The following is a 15,417-nucleotide window of genomic DNA, read 5'->3' on the forward strand; positions in this document are numbered from 1 at the left end:
TAAATTAGGTTCTTCAGGACTCCTTGGAATAAGGGAAGCATGGGCTCTGATAAATCTACTAACAGAAAAGGTTTCCAACTGCACAGTAGCCAACTACACTGGCTGTTTGCTCTTGAGCTGCTTCTATTACACAAAATATTTTACAAAACCCAGATCACTCCCGAGAGCCTTTACTCGAAGCAAAACTTGGGGATATAAAGGATTAATAAAGGACAAAAAACCCTCTAAAGTATGGAAATCTCTAAATGTTTTTGGAGATCACTAGAGATTTAGAAAAGTAACCAGAGGCTAAATGTAGGTCAAGAAACTGACTTTTAAGAGATCAGTGATATATTAAACACATAGATACACGTGCCATAAATGTCATGGAGTCTATTTTTTGAAACAAATTTCATTAAACTATAATCATATTTTAAAAGCTCAGGTTCTGGCATTCAGTGCAGCAGGACCAGGATTAACACTCGTGGAAGGATGAAATCATGCCAAAGCAGGTGAGTCTCACAATTTGCTTTGTTCCCAAACACTTTTTTTTTTTTTTTTTTTTGTATTCTGCAGGGCAAAGGAATAGAAGGGAGAGATGAAAAGAGCTTAGATTCCAAAGGAGGCACACAGAAGCAACCTTTCCTCCATAGCTGATGCTTCTAGGACAAATCCTACGTACCAGCATCATGGGCAAGAACACAACTGGGAAAGGATGTGGGGTGGGGGCTGGGCTCTGTAGACATGAGAGTGACAGGAACAGAGCATACATGAATCCAGAGAGCTGCATCACCTTTGACAAATAAGACTTAAGATCTGGAAAGATATCTCAGTATAAAATAATGTGCTTGAAAGGATTTTTCTTTTTTTGGGGGGGGCAACAGTTATACACCCGAGAATGAAGATGTTTATGGCTTCAATGGGAGTAGAAATCAAATAGGAGATTCCACCTGATCCAAAACTGTAGGTAAATTTCCCAAATGAAGAATAAATAGGCTGCTTGGTAGAAAACCCACCAATGGGGCTCCAGCTAATGGACTTCCCAATGCAGATAAAGAGTGAAGATGCAGGGCCCCATCCCAAGCAAGCTAAATTAGAATCCTGGGGAGGGGTGGAAATGGGAGGGGCTGGGACAAGATCTGAAATTTACATCAGTTGCTTACAGGATTCCTATGCTCACAGAAATTTGAGAGCTACCCCTTTATGGTGGCATATAAATCAAATCTTGGTAAATTAAATTGTATGATAAATGCAGCAAGAGGAATTGGATGTTTAATGGAACCCTGCAGTGGGTCTTTTTGTGAAGGGAAGAATCCTTTTAAAATGCAAATAACCTACCACCTGTGTTTTTTAAATTTCAAATATGTACTTATCAGGTTTTATTAGGCTACCTACATAGTTGTAGCATTATGACTCAAGTAAAATGTTCATCTTTTTGCTCTCCAAAAAACCTCAAGTAGACATATCAAGCCAGGAATGCAGCTATGGGTTCCTAATGTCAAACTTTGGTATTGAAGAGAATAAAGCAAAATAGACATGAACACCAGGAAATAGGTCGCAAGAAGACAGGAGATCATAATATGGGCTTTTTTATTTTGCTTTTTGTGAGGAGGGTTTTACTTTATTCTTAAGAGTTGTATATTACTGTCTTTTCTTGTACAAATCTATCCTCAAAGATAACAGAATTAAATGACCAATAATTCTGGAGTACTCTATTCTATTCTAGAATTCTTTTTCTTTCCTTTCTGTCTCAAAACACTATTTGCCATTTAATACTCAGCAATAATCCCAAGAAAAGTGGGTCATGAGTTCCAGGGCGGGGTAGGGGGGCACACAGACTAGGAAGGGTTGAATAAAAGAAAGGAAGGGAAGGAATGATTTAATCATATTTTTAATTTAAAAAAATAGCGAATAAAAATTTTCAGCTCCTTCAATTGCTAATGAAAGTACCAACAACCAACAGACCAAACTATTCAAAAATTACTATATGCAAAGAATGGGACGAGGAGTGGGAATACAAGTAAGAAAAACACAGTATCCTTGACCTCTACAAATTCTAGCAGGGAAGGAATCTGTGTGTTTATCTTCACAGGCACACACAGATGGCTTGGTACTGGTACATAACCATGTAGAAAAGGACATTTAATAAGTGGCTCCAGAGCCAGATTAGAACCTCACCTCTGTCACTTTATACCTTGTAACCTTAAGCAAATAGCTGACCCTATGGTGCTATACCCTGCTCAGCCTTGATATGGACAGGGGGCAGCTTGGTCATGCCTCAACTTGATATGCCAGGCTTAGTTGACCCCTCAGGAGAGGCCTTACCATCTCTGAGGAGTGGATGCAGGGTAGGGATGATGGGGGAGCAGGAAGAGGGAGGAGAGGGGGAACTGTAGTTAGTATCTAAAAATGAATAAAAAAAAAACTTAAAATAATTTTTTAAAAAGAAAATAGCTGAATGTTTCTGGATTTGATTTTTTTCCTATCTAGAGGATACAAATAACAATGATCTTTGAGGTTTAAATACATTAATACAAGTCTATGCCAGTGGTTCTCAGCCTTCCTAATGCTTGCATCCTTTAATAAAGTTCCTCATGCTGTGGTGACCCCCCAACCATAAAATTACTTCATTGCTACTTCATAACTGTAATTTTTCTACTGTCACAAATTGTAATGTAAATATTTGATATACAGGATATCTGATAGGTAACCCTAGGGGGGGGTCACAACCCACAGGTTGAGAACCACTGGCCTATGCCACACATGATAAGGGTTGTGTAAGGGTTGCTGCTATGTATACCATGCTATGAAAATATATGGGCACACAGAGAAACATTTGTCTATTTGGTGTCTGACACTCAGCATAGGTTTGACAGCTGAATGAAAAATGAATAGATAGTATCTAATAGCTAAGTACCAAATTGTGACTCCATGCAGCAATGAGTAGAGACTGATGAGAAGATGCTGCTTATTCAGAAAAAAATCCTGCAAGATGGGGAGATTTGAAATATGCCTTCGAAATGGCTTAGAGGCTGAGGGTGTGGCTCATTTTTACCTCAGCCTTATAAGCATGAAGACCTGAGTTGCAGCCTTAGAACTCACATAAAAATGCCAGACATGCTGGCTTCTACTTGTAATCCCAGTACAGGAAAGGCAGAGACAGGAGGATCGCTGAAACTCACTAGCTAGCCAGCCAGTCTAGCCTAATCTGTCAGCTTTAGGCCAATGACAGACACTATCTCAAAGGAAGTAGACAGCTGAGGTTTTCCTCTGCCCACTCCCACCACACACATACCTGAATATACATAAGTGCACACATATGCATATATACACATGGATTTAAAAAATGGTTTAAAATTTAGAGAAAGAGCATTGTGGGTAGTACCATCACCTCCCAAGAACATCCCATTACGCTTTACAGAAACAAGGGCATTTCTGGACACATGACAGGCATATAATAACATACTTTATGGGGAAATGGATGCATATAATTAGCTTATATAAAAATAGATAATACTAATAATGTAAGCATAAAAGCCATAAATTTCAAGACTAAGGAAAACTGACTTGATCTGATAGCTGATGGGAGACACGAAGTGTTGATGGATAGGCAGATAACCTGGAGAAAACACTGTTAAGTAATATTTTTGCAATAGGAGGGAGTAAATGAATTAAAGGAGTGAGACAGAAGAAGAAAGATCAGTGAGAGGCAAAGGATCCAAGTGGTTATCAAGTAGCAGAAAGGAAAAAGGAGAAAGGATTTAGCAGGATTTTTGGTGATGAGTAAGATGCTTGGAAAAGAGGCAAATGAGAGATGGGGAAATGGAGAAACAATAGAAGAAATAGAGGAAGTGAAATGAGGTGGGGAAATATATTTATAGTTGGGGAGAACTGGGTTCTGTATTAGACATGATGAACTTGAAGGAAAAAACAAACAAACAAAAGTGCCCATCTGGCATTTAACACTATAATGAAATGGTCTGAGAGTGGATCCAGTTGAATTCAAGGACTTAAACATTCTCTTCAGTGCACAGGAGATAAGTAAGTGAAGGAAGCCTGAAGGAAAGGGGCTATAGTTCTGTCTTAACCTGGTAAGGGTGGGAGGATGCTAAGCTAGTTTTCTATGAATTCAACATTAAAATATTCGAATTACATATTTAAAAATAGAACTATATGGTTTCCAACATAAATTATAGAAAATAATGCTCAAAAAAAACTTAACTGTGAAGCACATAATTAGCAAGAAAGGAAGTTGGAGCCACGCTGGATATATGTGTAGTTGATGGGAAGTAGATAAAAATGAAGATGAGCTTTCTGGTCAACCTCAGAGGAGAGTCAAAGTGCATGCTAACATCAGTTACTCCCGTGAGTATATATCCAGCCTCAGAGCTAGCTTTCTGGCTTTAGTTGAAATATGGCATTTATTCTGGAACTGGCACTCCAGAGCTGTCATAAAGACATGGGCTAAGTCAAGGGCCCATAAGAACAAAGGGGATTATAACTCAAAAAAAAACTATCAGATTTTGGATGAGCAGATACTAAATTATGACACAAAACTCAGTTCAATAAAAACTCACTTAAAGTAGGTATGGAACAGTAGATGAGATTAAATGACCCTTTGGTAAGCAATACATTAAGAGTTGCCAACAAAGAATTCTTAGAGAACTTTAGTACCTTTTAAATATATTTACAATAATAATAGAGGGAAAGAATTAAAGTGTCTTCTATCTGGACCCTGACAAAATGCTACTCTAGCTGTATCTAGGAATATACTGACCCCCAACAAGGAATCTGATACAAAATGACTCTCTCCTATTTTGCTTTAAATGATATTTATGTTTGTGTATCTGTGGTACACAGGTTCCCAGACTTTTTAATAGAACAAAAGAAAGAAAAAACTCACCAATCCATAGGACATGTAAAGTTTAAATTGCCTTAGAACAAACTGCAAATCATATGTAAAGTATATGTAAAATATACATATGGCTGCCTAAACTATGTTATACCCTTAGAAAAACCCCCATGGAGATAGCTGATCTTGCCACTCATTAAAAATGGAAATAGCTATGAAATCTAAGTCATTTGTAAGAAGTGGTGGTTATAATGAAGCCTGTCATGAGAATGACTAATACAAAGAATAGAGGCCATTCACTGAAACAGGCAAGAGGAGGATACTATATTCAGGAACCAGGCCAGAAGTTGAAGATCTCCATTATCTAAGCCAATGCTATCTCTATATGAAACCAGGATCACCCTATCTACATAAAATGACTTTCAATCCACCCTTCCTTCCTTCCTTCACCTTGGCTGGTTAATTGGGAAAGTATTTCAAAAAAAATGGTAGAGGAAGAAAAAAGATTCAGGAGGGAAAAAACAAGATCTCTTTCAAGATTTTTAATTCATTCACTTTCAGGATAACTTTTACCCAAGTGAAAAATTCCCATTTCTCATTGTTTTTTCTATACCAAAGGAGCAAGATTAAACATCACTAATTGCTGCAGGCACCAACATTGAATTCTTACAAAGCTACAAGGATATTTTTAAATACATAAAAGCAGAAAATAATGAAAGTGCTCGCCTGGTATTTTCAGAACTAAAGAGACACTGGAGATGGAGAGGTTAACAGAAAGCATGGCTGGAGTGATCTCGTCTCTTGAGTGAGATGACTGGGAATTTGGGTGTGTAGAAGAAAAAAAATTTTGTGGTAGGTATGCATGTGTACACATCTTCGCGTGGAGTCTGAAGCTGATGTCAGGAAGCATCCTCAATCACTGTTCTACATTATTCAATAAAGTGGTCTCTCTTAGTCAAAGCCAGAGTTCACCAATACAGCTCGTCTCACCAGCCAGTTTGTTCTAGGGATGCCCTGTCTGCACTTACAGAAGCTGGAATTACAGGTGGGTCACAACATCCATCAGCATATATGTGGATTCTGGTGTTCCAGAGATCTGAACTCTGATTCTCATGCCTACGGAGTAAGTGCTTAACCACTAAGCCACCACAATTTGTATTCCTGATATGGGATGACTTTATGTATGCTGTGAATATGTGTTGCTTTTATTGGTTGATAAATAAAGCTGATTTGGCCAATGGCCAAGCAGAATATAGCTAGGCAGGAAATTCAAACAGAGATACAGAGAGAAGGCAGGCAGAGTCAGGAAGACACCCCATAGCTGCCTAAGGAGTAACATGCTGGAGCAATACCAGTAAGCCACAGCTTGTGGCAATATATGGATTAATAGAAATGGGTTAATTTATAACAATTGTAATTGATATTAAGCTTCAGAGTATTATTTCATAAGTGGCTGGAAGAGAAAACTTCCAACTACATATTCCCATATAAACATGAGATTCTTCCTTTCTGGAGCCATGTCTTGGGGGTTATTAATCCATTTCCCTCTTGGAAATGTAAATCTAGTCATGAGGCATGTTCAAACTCAGCCTTTGACATCACTTATGAGAAGATCATCAGGGCAGACAAACTAAAGATCTCCCCTCAAAGACCAGAGCATGGTATATAGTGCCTCTGGGATAAAGGAAGAAGGAAGTATGTAGGCTGAAGTCTGCCACTGTGGCTGGGACAGAGGTACATACAGGAAGTGGCATGAATGTGTAAAGGGAAGAGGATGAAAAGCTCCACTTAAGTCCACAGTTGCCTCAAACTAGTTCTTCTCTGGAAAATTCCTGACTTTCATTACAGACTGTAGTCTCCTTTTCTACCAGGAGTTCACCCCTACCTGATAGCCCAGCCCAGGGCTGACCCATATAATTCTCAATGACTTAAATGACAACATTCATAACTCATCATTTGGGTTTTGTGATGACCTACGACTCAGATGAATACCTAATTTACCAGCTACTAGATTGGGGATCTAAAAGGATAGAAAAAGACAAAATGAAATTTAATTTTAAGGGCTAAGTTTGATGGTGAGTGCTCATAGTCATGGAACTCGGGGGTTAAGGAAGATCATAAATTTGAGGCCAGCTTGGGCTACATAGTGTCTCAAAAATATCAAGGGGCAAATATAAATTCTGGCACTTAAGCACAAACTCCCCATATTCCCGACACTCCAGAAATTAAACAGTCCAAGTCTTTCCTCTTCTCAGCAGGACTGTTAACAGGGTTTAAGGTCAGAGGATGGGTAGGGCCATATATTAAGGAGGCAATGAGCCAGTTGAATAGAGGATAACCAAAATTATGAGGAACCCAAATTCATGGTAAACACAGAATGGCTGAAGGGACTTTCATGTTCACTCAGATATTGGAAAGCTAGGTAAAGATCTGAGCACCACTGTCAATCATGTTAAAAGCTGGACAAGCAATATGAAGAGGCATCCAACAGGAAGAGAGGGTAGAACAAAGAGGTAGCTCCATGTGCTAGAAATGCAACAGAAGAGAATCCATGTGATGCTGTAAGTGCTAGCTATCCCAAACCCCTGTAACACTAAGGTATATGAACAAAAAGAGACCAAGCAACATAGTACATGGAACACAAAGAGACTGAGCAACATGGAATCCAATGAAAACATTGATGTTTGGCTCATCTGGACCTATTATAAAGCAATAATTTTAATTGGTTTAAACTACCATTCTAAGAATAGTACCCCTGACCACAATGGTAGGTGTCAAGGACAGCCTGCTACCACTCAAGCTGAGCAATACAAGCTTCAGGTGATTGCCTAAGAGCAATCCTAAGCTAATACTTGAGAAATTCCATCTTTTCCACGAGTTTGGAAAAGTACTATGGATCAGTTGTATAGGCAGTCTAGCAGTGGCAGCAGCGGTGGTGGTAGTGGTGGTGGTGGTGGTGGTGGTGGTGGTGGTGGTGGTTTCCAGAAACACAATAGAGAAGGGGTCCTGATGCTAGATTTAAAGGGGTTCTTTAAGTAGGGACAGCTAGACACTTGCCTCTGAGTTTTGTCTTTTTATGGTGCCACCATGTTTAATCCTCACTGCCTGGCCCTTTGTAGGATAGTAGCTGAATCAGATGATCATTGTTTGTCTCTAGGCCAACCTTGTTCTGATAGTATGGTGACTGGATGGAACAGAAAGTGTTGCTTCCAATCACGATTATGAGTCACTGACAGCATCAATATGGCATAATCACAGGATCAAAGACCTTTACAACATTGTCCTGATCTATTCTTTCTGTTAGAGGCTACAAGTAGCATGAATGAATGCCAGAGATGGCAGGGGGACAAAAACAGCCATGCTTTTCTCTCTAAGGGTTAAAGGAGCAACAAGAATGACTTTTAGAAAAGACTCACCCCACAACAGAGAAGGCCCTTGATCTCCCTGTCACGAACTTCTCTGAAATCATTTCTCATTCATGAATAACATAAGACCAGAAAGAACAGTTGATGCTCCCAATGAAAGAACTGCATCCAAACAGATCGTGGTGTGCCAGATTTAACGGAATCAAAGGGTGACCCCATGCTAAGTGAAAAAGACCAACTGTGCAAGTCCAAGGAGCAGAGAGAAATGACACAAAAATAGTGAAGGTTTTCATTGACTTCAAGTTCCGTTTAACACTATAGTCATTAAAAAGGAAAGCTAAAGTGTTTGGTGCTGCCCTGAATGTGTATAGAATCTAGAACAAGGGCAATGGAGCTGCCTGGCATGAATTGGTCCCAATCATGCCCATAGTACTGTATGCTATGTGAGCATCCTTCTTCAAAATAGACATAGAAAACAAGGTCAGTTTTCAGGGAACAATGACCTAGAGGAAAGAATAAAAACCCTTAAATGAGAATGGCCAAAGAAACTGGAGATGTTTAGTCCTTAGAAAAGAAACTCCTCAAAGACAAAGAGCCTTAACTTCAAACACTTGGAGTGTAATTAGATCTGTTCCATGGGTCTCCAAGGGCTGGAAGTCACACAGGTGCGGAAAGCTGTAGCAACTGAGGATAAGAAAGAGCTCTCAAATATTCTGCCCTGCTGGAGCAGAATGAAAAGACCAAGGGATCAATGAGCTGCTCATTGCCAAAGGGGTTCAAAGTAAGTCTGAATAAAATTTTACACAAAGGATTCCAAACTTTGTCACAGTCTTGATGACCCGTTGGGTCCCTTCCATTCAAAACAAACTGATGCTAACAAGATTGTGTGGCAGGCAGTGGGCATGCAGCACAGAGAAGTCTCTATCCTCAAAGTACACTCGGCGCACTGCTGGAGCCCATGGGGGCACATAGGGGAAGGGGGAAGCAGGATAAATTGTGAGGATGATAGCTATACTTCCTGATAGCACAAATGCTATTGGAACAAAGGGGGCCCACTCACCCTGCTCTCTTTTTACTGCCCTCCTTCCTCTAACATCCGTGTGCATGTAAGCTTAAAGGTGAAGCTCCACACCGTTCATCGTCCACATGACTCTCTTCCAAGCAGCGGTTCTGTAACTCTGGCCATATCAGACTCACCTGGGAGAACTCTTTCTGTAATGAGACTGGCTCGCCTTTATTAACTCTGCAGGCCAATTTGGTGCTTTGCAAACCTCTGCTCTCTGTAATCCAAAGTGTAATTGAAATCTACGCTCTACCTCAAATTCTGAGATATGGGGCAAGTTAACTTTTCTATGCCTCTTTCTAAGTTGTCTACCTCTCACCTATAAAACATGCCCCCAGGAACACTGTGATAACCATACGCAACAACACAAAGAAAGCACAAGGCCATAGTCAGAGCTTGAAAACCTATAATGCCTGTCACTCTTTAGAAGACTGATCCATTCAAGACACCTCTCTGACCCCTCCCACATCTTGCCAACATTTTGATTGCCAACATTTTGATGCATGGATGGATTTGAGACAATTCTTACTTTGTAGCTCAGGCTGCTGCAGCCTCCCATGCACCCTAAATTATGTGTGGGCACCACCTAGCCAGGCCCAACATCATTTCTCTAATAAGCTGGCAGCACTAGTGGACCCTTGCCCTCTGCATCCTCAGATGCTTCCATTTGTGCTCACAGTCAGCAAAGCTGCTCCACAAGGGAGCTCACTGTCCTGGACTCTGGGCTACAATCCATCTCCCACCCCTCCTGAGGCCTGGTCCAGCAAACTGGCCAGCATAGCCTATGTCCTTACCAGACCTCCATAGCTGGTCTGGTCCCCATGAACAGGGTGTGTGACATAGCTGGGTGAGGTGGAAGTTCTATAGCTTCATTTCTCCCGAGAATAACTGTTCTATGCTATTCTCATCAATGGTGTTCTGAGTAGCACAAATCTCTGCCTGGGTTTTCCCATCTGGCAAGGGATACTTGGGATTCATTGTCCTTTACTACTAAATGCCTCTGGTGCCTCTCATCATCGAAGTAACAAAGAAGCATCCCCACATGTATCTGATGAGCTCAGGCTATGGTAGGCTGTAGGATATTTCCCTAACTCTCCTCTTGCCCTCCAGAAAAATAAGTAAAATGTGACTAAAAGCGCCACGCAGAGGGTGTGGTGAGCCTTTTAAATCTACCTCCCTTTCCTCTTCTTTCACTTCCTTTTCCTCCTTCCTTTATTTTTTCTTTCCTCCCTTTGACAGAGCCTTGATATATAGTATAGCCTGATCTCAGACTCATCATGTAGGTCAGGCTAACCTTGACTTCATGATCCTCCTTCCTCAACCTTCTTAGGGCTGGGATTATAGGCCTGTTCTACAACCCCTGACATGGGTCTGCCTTTCTAAGGCAATAAAAGAGAAGATTTTAAAAGTCTTTAGAGAGAATGCTTCAAGACTGTGATTTTAAGATAGCCTAAGAGGAAGGCAGTCTTGGAAATAGCACCTTCCTCGTGCATACTCATCACATTCAGCAATGGGAGCCAAGAGGGTCTTCCCAGGACTGCACTGGGCAACTGACTGGAAAGTAAGCAGTGTTGGCCCAGTCAAGGGCCCTCTTCCAATCCAATTACACACAGCAGAAGTGGATTTCTCTGTAACCTGGATCTCGCACCAAACTGCACCTACAAAGAGCACTGAATAAATATTGGTTCTGTCTTATGGTGACTACCAATGAAAAGGCACCTTCCATAAAACCATGGATGGAGCAAAACTATGGGCTGAGTCCTGCACGTTCTTCATCCACTCAGGAAGCATTTATAGTGTGTCTGCCATGTACTGGCACCTGTCTAAGCTATGAACACACAGTAATAAGTAGGGGTGAACTTTGCAGCATGTGTGCTATGGTAGACTCCCCTTTGAGATATCTCCAGGGCCCTGGAGATAAGAGCTTATAATGTGTTCTGCCAGCTTTTTAATGCATTGTTGGTGGTTGCTTAACAAATTTGAGTCAGTTTTATCATAGGTAACATGCACCTGGTAAAAGAACCTACCTAATGGGGGTGTCTAAAGAATTAAATAATACATGCAAAACCTAGCATTTAGGTGCTTGGCTCAACATACAAGCTCAATAAATGTCAAGCATGTTTCCTAGTGAGGTAATAAGAGAAAAATCAAGTAGGACTATTACCCAAAAGAATGGGAAAGAAGAGATAAAACGTGCTCCCAGTAGTACTGAAGGCATGACTGTTAGTCTTGGTGATAGGAAGACATTCTTTCAGCTCTGCAGTATCTCAGTCAGATGATCTGATCATAAGCACTCACAATGGACAGAGCCTGAAAGCTCCTCTGTGTCAAATCCTTCACTTTAAAAAGAAGAACCCTGTTACCATGGGAGGCTGCACTCGTAGCCAAGTGTACGCAAATCCTGGACAAAGTAGGAATTGTGCATAAGGAACCTTAGATGTGAATTCAGTCTTGGAGTCTGCCATATCTCTTTCTGATCTCGAGCAAAGGACATAGTGTCTTGGAGCCCACTTGAACTCATGAGTTCCCTTGTCCATTTGTACTGTGATCCTAAATCACGCCTGATGGCCATACACAGGATCTAAAGACACCTCTGGATTAGAAACATGAAGATCAAGACCCAAAAGAGGGGAGTGCAGTAGGAGGTGAGGGTGCCTGGTGTGTGTGGAGAGCGTCTACATCAGACACAGGGAGTATACCTCTGGACATTAAGGAGAGCAAGACAAAGGAAAAGGAGATGTTGTTTACTTGAGTTTGGGATTTTTAGCCTTCATAAATCTTCATCTATGAAACAAAAACCCTTATTGCAAAGTTCAAATGAGTCTTAGAATAGAAGCAGCTTCACATTGCTTACTGTGTATCTGTGTTCTAAAGACTATGTAAGGAGCTCTGTCTTTAAAGCAGCTCCATGAGCTAAGCATCCTCATTATTCCCATTTTACAGACACAGAAAGTAGAGCCCACAAAGCTAAATCAATGTGAACAGGTCAGATTGCTTGAGTGGGGTCAATAGTTCAGTCCCAGCGTCTGGCTCAGAGTCTGGGCTTTATGTAACTCAGGGTGCCCAAGCCTTTCCTTAAAGGGACAGATGGTATTTTAGGTTTACTCATTTCAGGCTTTGTAGCTCACAAACAGCCCAGACCAACGGAATAAGGATGGCTGTGCTCAGATAAAAACTTTAGGAACAGTAAAAGTCAAACTTCACAAAGTTTTTGTGTTGCCAATTATTCTTTTGATTATTCTTAAGCACTGCAAAAGGTCAAGCTCCTTCCTTGATATTTACCAAACCCATTCCAGCCCATGCTGTCTCCGCTCTAGTACCTAAGTTGCTGTACAGAACACATCTGGAAAGTGGGCAGCAGAAACCACTCGACAGAGAATGGATGTTCATTCTTTCCCATCCATAATCTCCTCTTATGAACAAGACCAAGCAGGTGGCCCATGCAGTGTGCAGCATAAGAGGTGAGGACTGAGGCTTCAGCAAGGTGGACGACAGCTTCCAACCCAGGTGGTCCCAAGTGAAAGAGAGACTGGAAACCCAAGGCCAGTGTTTGTCAATGGTTAATTCACTGACACTTTGGACCTTTGATAAAATGATGATTCTGCCTTAATATCTCTAAGTGGGCCCTGAGTATCTGATTTTATACTGAAATCTTAGAAATGCCAGTCCTGCTGGTCCTGCTGTCACACACATGGGCTTTCTACAGTATCCCCTTTGTGTCCTAAGGCCTGAGTCACACGTGTTAGATGCTGTCTCCTGACTGCAGGTTCACATCAGCATCCCTCAGCTGAACTGAGAGACTCCCTGGAGACAAGGCAATGCTCCAGACAGATAACTAGGTCCCCTGGATGACTTACATTCAAGCGAAAGGCAATGAGGGGCAGAGGTCAAGAGGCATCAGACAAAGGAAGCCATATGCTACACTGTTAGTTCTTTTTGAAGCAGGAGACCTGGCTTCTGAGGAGCCCCTGCAGACAGCAGCCCCTCCTCCTGCACTTGCCTGAGCCCTGATGGACAGAGCAAGAGGCCTATTTCCTCACTGGGCCTGTGAATAACTAGGGCACATCCACAAGGTCACAGTTATTCATTTAAATTCCGGCTCTAATCAGCAGGCAAAGCCTGAGAAATTATCCTTTCAGAGGGGAGAGGCTGACAGGGAGCATTATAAACATCTCTTAGGCAGGAATGAGGGTGCCAAGAAAGGGGTGTAGAAAGGAGGGCTCTTTCCACTACTATCCCCTCTCTTCACATTCCAAGTGCCTCCTCCCTCTCTTAACAGAGAGTTCAGGAATATTCAGAAATGGAGAGAAGGTTGAAGGCAGAACAGGGACAGCACTGCCTACCCACAAGCTGTCTATGGAGACCAAAGACCTGACAGGGTTCCTCCCAGAAAATACATATATCTTTGGAGAGGTCCCTTCCCTTTTGGAGATTTCAGTTTCCTTAACTGTAATGTCTACACCTCCTTAAGCTCTACTGTGACTCAGGACACTATAGAGTAAAAGTTTCTCTTATGTTTATGGTCACTCCTTCTGTCAAATAAACATACTAGGTTCTCTGTGCTATGTACTCTGAACAGATACAGTGTCATGAACACAACTAAGACATGATGCAGGTCCATAGAACCACTGTGGAAATGTGGGCTTTAGAAGAACAAGAGCATAGACTCTGATTGATGGCATCTGAATTCTGAGGTTCTGGTCCAGTTACTGTCAGGAGGTGACCACTGGCCCATTACTGGAGCTCCCCAAGGCTGCTCATTTGCAGTGCACACAGTAATGCCCACCCAGAGGAGTTAATATAAAGATGCAGGAGAATGCTCAGCCATCTTCCCGAGGCCTGCAGGTGGTACTAGAAATGCTTGCTGCTGCTTTTATTATCCTGAATCCCTTTGCCTAGTCTAGGGTGAGAGGCTTTGAACTTACACCATGTTGCAGTCCAGTGGAACTTGCCTGTTCTTTTGACCCAGGTATCCAGGACTCGCTGTCAAGAGTCCCTAGCCTGGCCAGGTGGCGCACGCCTTTATTCCCACCACTCGGGAGGCAGAGGCAGGTGGATCTCAGTGAGTTCAAGACCAGCCTGGTCAGAGCAAGTGCTAGGATAGGCTCCAAAGCTACACCGAGAAACACTGTCTTGGGGAAAAAAAAAAAAGAGTCCCCAGACTGTCTCTGGAATTCTGGGAATATTTTGCCCACAAGTCCTGCCTCAAATTACATTTTACAGTAGGGTTATTTCTAACCAATGTGCTCAGCATGTAAAATTCACCAATTAATCAATCATCCCCTTTATAGTCTTCTAGCAACCTCTGGATAAACAGTTAAATTAGCTCATAAAATCCCCAATAAGTCTTCCTGGGGAATAAGGAAAAAAGTCAGAGAGCCACTAACAGCCTCTAGTGTCAGAGCCACAGGGTGTTGGCTCCAGATTGCCTGACTGACCAGGAGCTGAGAGAGAATGGAAGGCTAGTCACTAGCCTCCAGCAGGCCTGGCCCTCACAGGCTAGCTCCTGCCATATCTACAGCGACAATTGAAGGATCTAAAGCAAAGGTTTTCTTCGGGTTTAGAAACCACAACAAAATAAAGGAGCTGGAGGAGTGACAGGTTTGGCATTCATCCCCAGACACTTCAAGGGCAAAATGAAGGTCAAAAAGTTTATACTTAGGTTAAAACCCCCTCTTGACCCTGCTATTCAATAACTGGGTGAATATAGCACATCACTTAACCTCCCCGGACCCCCACTTAATCAGCAATAAAATGGGGCTCAGGCCACATACCTCAGAAGGTTATTAAGAAAATAAAATGAGATAATGGACATTAAATAGAGACATGTCAGGGAAGGAGGGCATTAGCAGTTGCTATTCTCTAAAGAAGGGGCAGCCATAGACCTCCACCCCTTTGAAGAGATCAGAGAAGGCCTCTGGTCCCCTCTGTCACTCTCTTCCACGAAGGACCACTATGGTAACCTTGTGAGAATCAGAAAAAGGGTTCCCCCATGAACACAGGCTAGGGGAGAGAAATACAGGCTGAGCTTCAACCCCATTTATTCCTCAGCTGGAGGACTATGCAACACACCTTTGGAAATGCCTCCACCATCAGTCACCTTGCAAACAAGACCTGAGGTGTCGATTTTAGTCCCTTAGTTCCTTGAATTAAATATG

The 15,417-nt window shown here is 42.0% G+C and overlaps 1 protein-coding gene across 3 annotated transcripts in view; it reads right to left on the reverse strand.

Moving 5' to 3' along the window:
* Positions 1–15,417, reverse strand: part of Nrxn3 (neurexin 3) — a 1,486,512-nt gene that overhangs the window by 1,433,407 nt on the left and 37,688 nt on the right. The window lies entirely within an intron of this gene.

The sequence above is a fragment of the Cricetulus griseus genome, chromosome 5 (genome assembly GCF_003668045.3).
Source record: "Cricetulus griseus strain 17A/GY chromosome 5, alternate assembly CriGri-PICRH-1.0, whole genome shotgun sequence".
In the NCBI taxonomy this organism is placed as follows: domain Eukaryota; kingdom Metazoa; phylum Chordata; class Mammalia; order Rodentia; family Cricetidae; genus Cricetulus; species Cricetulus griseus.